Raw genomic sequence first — 9624 nt, 5'->3', positions numbered from 1 at the left:
GGTATAGGTCGGGTGGCACGCCCTTGCACTTCGCAACGCCGCGTGTGACCAGAAGAGCATTGCGGGCCGTCGCTCGGAGGGGTCTCAGCCAGCCGCAGCTCTAGGCTCCCCCCGGCTCTACAGTGTTGACAAGGCCGCTGCCCGCCGGTGGGTTTTGGCAGTCAACAATTTCACTATCTCTTCGCCGAACTAGTGCACCTATTAGGTGTGTTGGGGACACAAGAGACTTCTTGCTTTGTGGTTGTAGGGTTGCATGAGAGGGATATCTTTGACCTCTTCCTCCCTGAGTTCGATAAACCTTGGGTGATCCACTTAAGGGAAACTTGCTGCTGTTCTACAAACCTCTGCTCTAGGAGGCCCAACACTGTCTACAAGAATAGAAGCACCCGTAGACATTAGAGCATTACATAAACCAAAAGGCATACGTCTATAAGCATAAGTTCCATAGGTACAAGTGAAAGTGGGTTTCTCTTGATCCTTAGGTTTAACAGCAATTTGTGAAAACCCAGAATAACCATCAAGAAAGCAAAAATGAGTATTTTTAGATAACCTTTCTAACATTTGATCAATAAAAGGCAAAGGGTAATGATCTTTCTTAGTAACCTTATTAACTTTTCGATAATCAATGCACATTCTATACCCTACAACTACTCTTTGAGGTATGAGCTCATCATTATCATTAGGCACAACATGATCATTCCTCCTTTCTTAGGAACACAATGCACGGGACTAACCCATCTACTATCGGCAATAGGATATATAATACCAGCTTCAAGGAGTCTTAATACCTCATTTCTTACCACATCCTTCATCTTAGGAATTAGACGACGCCGAGGTTCAACAACAGGCTTCGCATCATCTTCCATATTAATGGCGTGTTGGCAAATAGAGGGAGAAATCCCCTTCAAGTCATCAAGAGTATAGCCAATAGCTCCTCGGTGTTTCTTCAATATTTCCAATAACCTTCCTTCCTCAAAATCTGAAAGCTTAGAACTAATAATAACAGGATATATTTTCTTATCATCAATATGAGCATACTTAAGATTATCGGGCAATGGTTTTAAATCAAAAATAGGATCTTCCTTTGGTGGTGGTGTTGTACATAAATCTTCAACCGGCAAGTCATGTTTAAGAATAGGTTGACGAAGGAAAATTTCATCAAGCTCATTCCTTTCTTCCCTAAAGACTTCACTCTCACTATCCTCCAAATGTTGCTGCAAAGGATTATTAGGAGCAAGAGCAATAGACGCACACTGTTCAACTCTAAAATCATTATTAGGCAAATAAGCTTTATAAGGAGTTTTGGCAAATTTAGAGAAATTAAACTCATAAGATTCACCAACAAATTTAGTCACAATTTTTTCCTTCTTGCAATCTATAACAGCTCCACAAGTATTTAGGAAAGGTCTACCAAAAATAATAGGACAAGACTTACTAGTAGCAGAACCAAGTACCAAAAAGTCGGCGGGATATTTAATCTTACCACATAGAACTTCCACATCTCGAACAATACCAATAGGAGAGATAGTTTCTCTATTAGCTAGCCGAATAACCACATCAATATCTTCAAGTTCACATGAACCAATTTCATGCATGATCTCCGTATAAAGCTCATAAGGAATGGCGCTAATACTTGCACCAATGTCGGATAAACCATAATAACAATGATCACCAATTCTAACAGAGAGCATAGGAACACTGGCTTTCCTAGACTTATTAGGATGCGAAACAATATTAGAAGCATCTTCACAGAAAATAATATGACCATCTTCTACATTTGCAGTCACAAGATCTTTAACTATTGCAATAGCAGGTTCAACTTTTATTTGTTCTTCAGGTTCTATAGGTTTCTTTGCACTTTTATTAACCGCACTAGTTATAACAGAGTACTCCTTCATTTTAGCAGGGAAAGGAGTTTTTTCAATATAAGCTTCAGGAAGAATATGATCAACAGTTTCAATTATAGCACATTTATTTATAGATGGATCAGTTTTATCTTTATAAGGTTCATGATACTTGTCAAAATTCTTCCTAGGCAATTCAAAATGAGAGGCAAAAGCTTTATAAAAATTTGCAACAACTTGAGAATCAAGACCATAAGTAGCACTCATATTACGAAATTTATCTGTCTCCATAAAAACTTCAGTGCATTTATAATCATAGTTTATACCTGACTCTCTATCTTTGTCGTTCTCCCATCCTTCAGTATTCTCCTGGATCCGATCAAGAAGATCCCTTTTAAACTCTTCTTTGTTGCGTGTAAATGATACAGAACAAGAAGTATCCAGCAAAGTCTTATCTTAAAAAGACAGTCTTGCATAGAAATTATCAATAATAATATTACCAGGAAGCTCATTAATGGGGCATTTGAGCATTAAAGACTTCAATCTCCCCCATGCTTGGGCAATACTCTCTCCATCATGAGGCCAGAAATTATATATGCGGTTCCGATCTTTGTGAATTTCACTTGGAGGATATAATTTAGAATAAAATAAAGGCACAATGTCCTCCCAATCAAGAGAATCCCTATTCTTCAGCAATTTATACCAATGCGCTGCTTTACCAGACAGCGATATAGAGAATAGTTTCTTCCTAACTTCATCCATAGCAATACTTGCACATTTGAATAACCCGCATAATTCATTTAAAAACAGTAAATGATCACCAGGATGGACAGTTCCATCCCCTTCATAGCGGTTATCCACAACACGTTCAATAATTTTCATAGGTATTTTGTATGGAACCTCTTTCTCACTCGGCGCCTCATCCACTACCTTTGCGGTAGTAGTAGATTTTCCAAAGAGGAATTCAAGAGAAGACCTCTCCATAATGAATTATAGCAACGAGCGGAAATAAAAACAGCACGTACGATAAAGGTTTCCCTTACCAATTCCACTTACCAATAGCGCTTCACTCCCCGGCAACGGCGCCGGAAAATAGTCTTGATGACCCACAAGTATAGGGGGTGTATCGTAGTACTTTCGATAAATAAGAGTGTCGAACCCAACGAGGAGCAGAAGGTGTTGACAAGCAGTTTCGATGAAGGATTCACTGTAAATGCTCACAAACAAGTATTCAGGGGGTTTTGATATAGCAGATGAATAAAGTACAAGTAAGTAAACTGCGAGAGTTATAATTGCAGCGAGTGGCCCAATCCTTTTTAGCACAAAGGACAAGCCGGTTTGTTTACTTATGATGACCAAACGTTCTTGAGGACACACGGGAATTTAGTCTAGTGCTTTCGCTTCATATAGCTGATTAATCTTCATTGTTTTGATAAGTGTTGTGTGGGTGAATGATGTCTACGCACGCTTCTATTCATGTAGACAGTGTTGGCCCTCCAAGAGCAGAGGTTTGTAGAACAGCAGCAAGTTTCCCTTAAGTGGATCACCCAAGGTTTATCGAACTCATGGAGGTAGAGGACAAAGATATCCCTCTAAAGCAACCCTACAATTACGATACAAGAAGTCTCTTGTGTCCCCAACACACCCAATACACCTGTCAGATGTATAGGTGCACTAGTTCGGCGAAGAGATAGTGAAATACAAGTGATATGGATGAATATGAGTGGTAATAACAATCTGAATAAAATATGGCAGCAAGTAAACATGCAGTAGAACAGTAAATAAACGGAGATTCGATGCTTAGAAACAAGGCCTAGGGATCATACTTTCACTAGTGGACACTCTCAACATTGCAATCATAATTGAATATAAATAAGCACTTCACTATGCTATTCTGAATTACTCTCTGGCAAGATAACGAACACTAATTCATCATGTAGGCAAACCTTAAAGATGTATTCCCAAGTACTAATAAACACCCCACGCTGTCACTGTGAGCATTCATAGGAGGTACTAACACACCACAATTTCATAGAGACATCTGATGACCCACAAGTATAGGGGGTGTATTGTAGTATCTTCGATAAGTAAGAATGTCGATCCCAACGAGGAGCAGAAGGTGTTGACAAGCAGTTTCGCTGAAGGATTCACTGTAAATGCTCACAGACAAGTATTCAGGGGGTTTTGATGTAATAGATGAATAAAGTACGAGTAAGTAAAGTGCGAGAGTAGTAATTGCAGCGAGTGGCCCAATCCTTTTTAGCACAAAGGACAAGCCGGTTTGTTTACTTATAATGACCAAACGTTCTTGAGGACACACGGGATTTTAGTCTAGTGCTTTCGCTACATACGGCTAATTAATCTTCATTGTTTTGATAAGTGTTGTGTGGGTGAACCTATGCTAATGTACCGCCCTTCCTAGGACTAATACATACTTGTGATTATACCCCTTGCAAGCATCCGCAACTACAAGAAAGTAATTAAGATAAATCTAACCACGGCCTTAAACTACGAGATCCTGCTATCCCTCCTGCATCGATATACCAACGGGGGCTCGGGTTTCGTCACTCCGGTAACCCCGCAATTGGCAAACGAGTACAAGATGCATTCCCCTAGGCCCATAAAGGTGAAGTGTCGTGTAGTCGACGTTCACACGACACCACTAGAAGAATAACACCATAACTTAAATATCATAACATTGAATATTACTCAACCATACTTCACTACTAACATTTAGACTTCACCCATGTCCTCAAGAACTAAACGAACTACTCACGAGACATCATATGGAACATGATCAGAGGTGATATGATGATGAATAACAATCTGAACATAAACCTTTGTTCAACGGTTTCACTCAATAGCATCAATAACAAGTAGAAATCAACACCGGGAGAGTTTCCCCTATCAAACAATCAAGATCAAACCCAAATTGTTACAGCGGTGACGGCGTGCAGCGGTGGAGACGGCGGTGATGATGATGAAGATGATGATGGTGATGGTGATGGTGATGGAGATGATGTCCAGCTCGATGACGGTGACGATGGCGTCGATTTCCCCCTCCGGGAGGGAATTTCCCCGGCGGATCTCAGCCTGCCGGAGAGCTCTTTCTCTCTCGGTGTTCTCCGCCCCACGAGGCGGCTGTGGCTCTTCGCGATGTACCCCTGGAGCTTAGGTTTTTGGGACGAAGGCGTACGCGAAGAAAAGGAGGCGAGAGGGGGCTGTGGGCCCCCTCCTCACAGGGCGGTGCGGCCAGGCCTTGGGCCGCGCCGGCCTATGGGGTGGGCCCACCTCGGGTCCCCTCGGCTCCCCTTCGGCTCCCTTCGTCTTCTCGGAAAAATAGGATTTTTCATATAATTTCCGTCAACTTGTTGATCTTCCGAAATATTGCATTCGACGGCGCTTTTTCTAGCGGAATCCCGACTCCGGTGCGCGATCCTCCAATAATCATGAAACATGCAAAATAGATGAAATAACATAAGTATTATCTCCAAATATGAAATATATCAATGAATAACAGCAAATTATGATATAAAATAGTGATGCAAATTGGACGTATCAGCATCCAACTCAAATCATAACTCAGTGAATAAGTATTCTGTGAAATATAGCCTAAGAGACCCACACGGTGCACACACTGTCACCTTTACACACGTGGGACAAGGAGTCTCCGGAGATCACATAACTAAAATCCACTTGAATAGCATAATGACATCTAGATTACAAGCATCATCATATGGATCTCAATCATGTAAGGCAGCTCATGAGATCATTGTATTGCAGTACATGGGAGAGAGATTAACAACATAGCTACCGGTACAGCCCCTTAGCCTCGAAGGAGAACTACTCCCTCCTCATGGGAGACAGCAGCGTTGATGGAGATGGCGGTGGTGTCGATGAAGATGCCTTCCGGGGGCACTTCCCCGTCCCGGCGGCGTGCCGGAACAGAGACTCTTGTCCCCCAGATCTTGGCTTCGCGATGGCGGCGGCTCTGGAAGGTTTTCCGTATCGTGGCTCTCGGTACTGGGGTATTCGCGACGAAGGCTTTAAGTAGGCGGAAGGGCAGAGTCGGGGGCGTCACGAGGGGCCCACACAACTGGGCCGCGCCGCCCTAGTGTGGCGTCGCCTCGTCGCCCCACTTCGTAATCCTTTGGGTCTTCTGGAAGCTTCGTGGAAAAATAAGACCCTGGGCGTTGATTTCGTCCAATTCCGAGAATATTTCCTTACTAGGATTTCCGAAACCAAAAACAGCGTAAAAACAAAGAATCGGCTCTTCGGCATCTCGTCAATAGGTTAGTGCCGGAAAATGCATAATAATGACACATAATGTGTATAAAACATGTGAGTATCATCATAAAAGTAGCATGGAACATAAGAAATTATAGATACGTTTGAGACGTATCAAGCATCCCCAAGCTTAGTTCCTACTCGCCCTCGAGTAGGTAAACGATAACAAAGATAATTTCGAAGTGACATGCTATCATAATCTTGATCATACTATTGTAAAGCATATGAGATGAATGCAGCGATTCGAAGCAATGGTGAAGATAATGAGTAAACAAATGAATCATATAGCAAAGACTTTTCATGAATAGTACTTTCAAGACAAGCATCAATAAGACTTGCATAAGAGATACTCATAAAGCAATAAATTCAAAGTAAAAGCATTGAAACAACATAAAGGAAGATATAAGTTTCAGCGGTTGCTTTCAACTTCAACATGTATATCTCATGGATAATTGTCAACACAAAGTAATATAATAAGTGCAATAAGTAAACATGTAAGAATCAATGCACACAGTTGACACAAGTGTTTGCTTCTGAGATAGAAAGAATAGGTGAACTGACTCAACAATAAAGTAGAAGAATGGCCCTTCGCAGAGGGAAGCATGGATTACTATATTTGTGCTAGAGCTTTTATTTTGAAAACATAGAAACAATTTTGTCAACGGTAGTAATAAATCACATGTGTTATGTATAGTATATCCTATAAGTTGCAAGCCTCATGCATAGTATACCAATAGTGCTCGCACCTTGTCCTAATTAGCTTGGATTAACATGGATTATCATTGCATAGCATATGTTTCAACCAAATGTCACAAAGGGGTACCTCTATGCCGCCTGTACAAAGGTCTAAGGAGAAAGCTCGCATTGGATTTCTCGCTTTTGATTATTCTCAACTTAGACATCCATACCGGGACAACATAGACAACGGATAATGGACTCCTCTTTAATGCATAAGAATTCAACAACAGATAAAATTCTCATAAGAGATTGAGGATTAATTTTTCAAACTGAAACTTGCACCATGGATCATGGCTTTAGTTAGCGGCCCAATGTTCTTCTCTAACAATATGCATACTCAAACCATTTGATCATGAAAATCGCCCTTACTTCAGACAAGACGAACATGCATACCAACTCACGTGATATTCAACATAGGTAAAAGCTGATGGCGTCCCCAGAAACATGGTTACCGCTCAACAAGCAACTTATTAAGAAATAAGACACATAAGTACATATTCTTCACCACAATAGTTTTTAAGGCTATTTTCCCATGAGCTATATATTGCAAAGACAAAGGATAGAATATTTAAAGGTAGCACTCAAGTAATGTACTTTGGAATGGTAGAGAAATACCATGTAGTAGGTAGGTATGGTGGACACAAATGGCATAGATTTTGGCTCAAGGATTTGGATGCACGAGAAGAATTCCTCTCAATACAAGGCTAGACTAGCAAGGTTGTTTGAAGCAAACTCAAGTACAAAACGGAGCAGCAAAACTCACATATGAACATATTGTAAGCATTATAAGACTTTACATCGTCTCCTTGTTGTTCAAACACCTTAACCAGAAAATATCTAGACTCTAGAGACCAATCATGCAAACCAAATTTTACAAGCTCTATGTAGTTTTTCATTAATAGGTGCAAGGTACATGATGCGAGAGCTTAAACATGATCTATATGAGCACAACAATTTCCAAGTATCAAATTATTCAAGACATTATACCATTTACCACATGCGGCATTTTCCGTTTCCAACCATATAACAATGAACGAAGTAGTTCAACCTTCGCAATGAACATTAAGAATAAAGCTAAGAACATATGTGTTCATACGAAACAGTGGAGCGTGTCTCTCTCCCAAACAAGGAATGCTAGGATCCGAATTTATTCAAACAAAAACAAAAATAAAAAAAAACAGACGCTCCAAGTAAAGCACATAAGATGTGACTGATGTCTACGGGTGCTTCTATTCTTGTAGACAGTGTTGGGCCTCCAAGAGCAGAGGTTTGTAGAACAGCAGCAAGTTTTCCCTTAAGTGGATCACCCAAGGTTTATCGAACTCAGGGAGGAAGAGGTCAAAGATATCCCTCTCATGCAACCCCGCAACCACAAAGCAAGAAGTCTCTTGTGTCCCCAACACACCTAATAGGTGCACTAGTTCGGCGAAGAGATAGTGAAATACAGGTGGTATAAATAAGTATGAGCGAGTGGCAACGGCACCGGAAAAGTGCTTTGCCCGGGACGATAAACAAGCGGTAGTAACGCAGCGGTAGTAACGCGATAGAAACGAGTAAACAAGCAGCGATAGCGGTATTTAGGAACAAGACCTAGGGATTAGACTTTCACTAGTGGACACTCTCAACTTTGATCACATAACAGAATAGATAAATGCATACTCTACACTCTTGTTGGATGATGAACACCACTAACTGTGTACGATTACACGAACCCTCAATGCCGGAGTTAACAAGCTCCACAATATTCAATGTTCATATTTAAATAACCTTAGAGTGCATGACAGATCAACACAACTAAACCAAGTACTAACATAGCATGCACACTTGTCACCTTCCGTTGACGTCGAAACCCCCGGCGGGCGGAGACGGTCAACACGGTAGAGCCGGGAACAACTAGGGCTGCGGCTGGCCCCGATCCCTCAGAGCGACGGCCCGCAAAGCCTCCTGGTCGCACGTCCGATGCTTATCACAAGGGCGTGCCACCTGACCTATACCTGGTCAGGAAGGTGTGGATGATGCCTCGCCTAGTTTCCTACATGGCATACACGTAAACATTAAATACGAGCCTCGATCGGCTCTCGAGTTATCTCGTGAATCGGCTCAAAGAGCCGATCCACCCATGATCCGGACAAGGTGTCCGAATATATGGTGGTCCTGCTTGATCAAGATAAAGCTAATTAGATCTACGACGATTTAGGGTTTTCACCGCATAATCGGATCATCCTACTCACGATTGGGCCTCGCGCTCGCGCACGGTGACCGTAAGCCGATCCTAGACGGGGCCTAAAAACCAACACGAGGTTGATCCCCGGAACATCCTTTCTAGGGCTAGCAAACGTCACCCTACACGCCGCTGGATCCTCCAACCCTTTGTAAGGCCTAACTATTGCGGATGTTAAACTAATCCTTGATGAACAAGGAGCAACCGTAACGGATCAGATCTACTAAACTATGATCAAGCGGGGTGCCGCCCTACACCTAAGATAGGTGTAAGGGCGGCTAGATGTGCAAGGGTCGCATAACGAAAGCATGTAATTCGAAGAACAATGCTAACCCTAACACATCCAAGATAACTACGTTGCTCGCCATCAAAAAGGCTTCAGTACGAGCAACGCATGAACAACGTCACCCTACACGCCGCTGGATCCTCCAACCCTTTGTAAGGCCTAACTATTGCGGATGTTAAACTAATCCTTGATGAACAAGGAGCAACCGTAACGGATCGGATCTACTAAACTATGATCAAGCGGGGTGC

This window comes from Lolium rigidum, chromosome 3 (genome assembly GCF_022539505.1).
Source record: "Lolium rigidum isolate FL_2022 chromosome 3, APGP_CSIRO_Lrig_0.1, whole genome shotgun sequence".
Classification (NCBI taxonomy): Eukaryota; Viridiplantae; Streptophyta; class Magnoliopsida; order Poales; family Poaceae; genus Lolium; species Lolium rigidum.
This window is presented reverse-complemented; position numbering follows the sequence as displayed.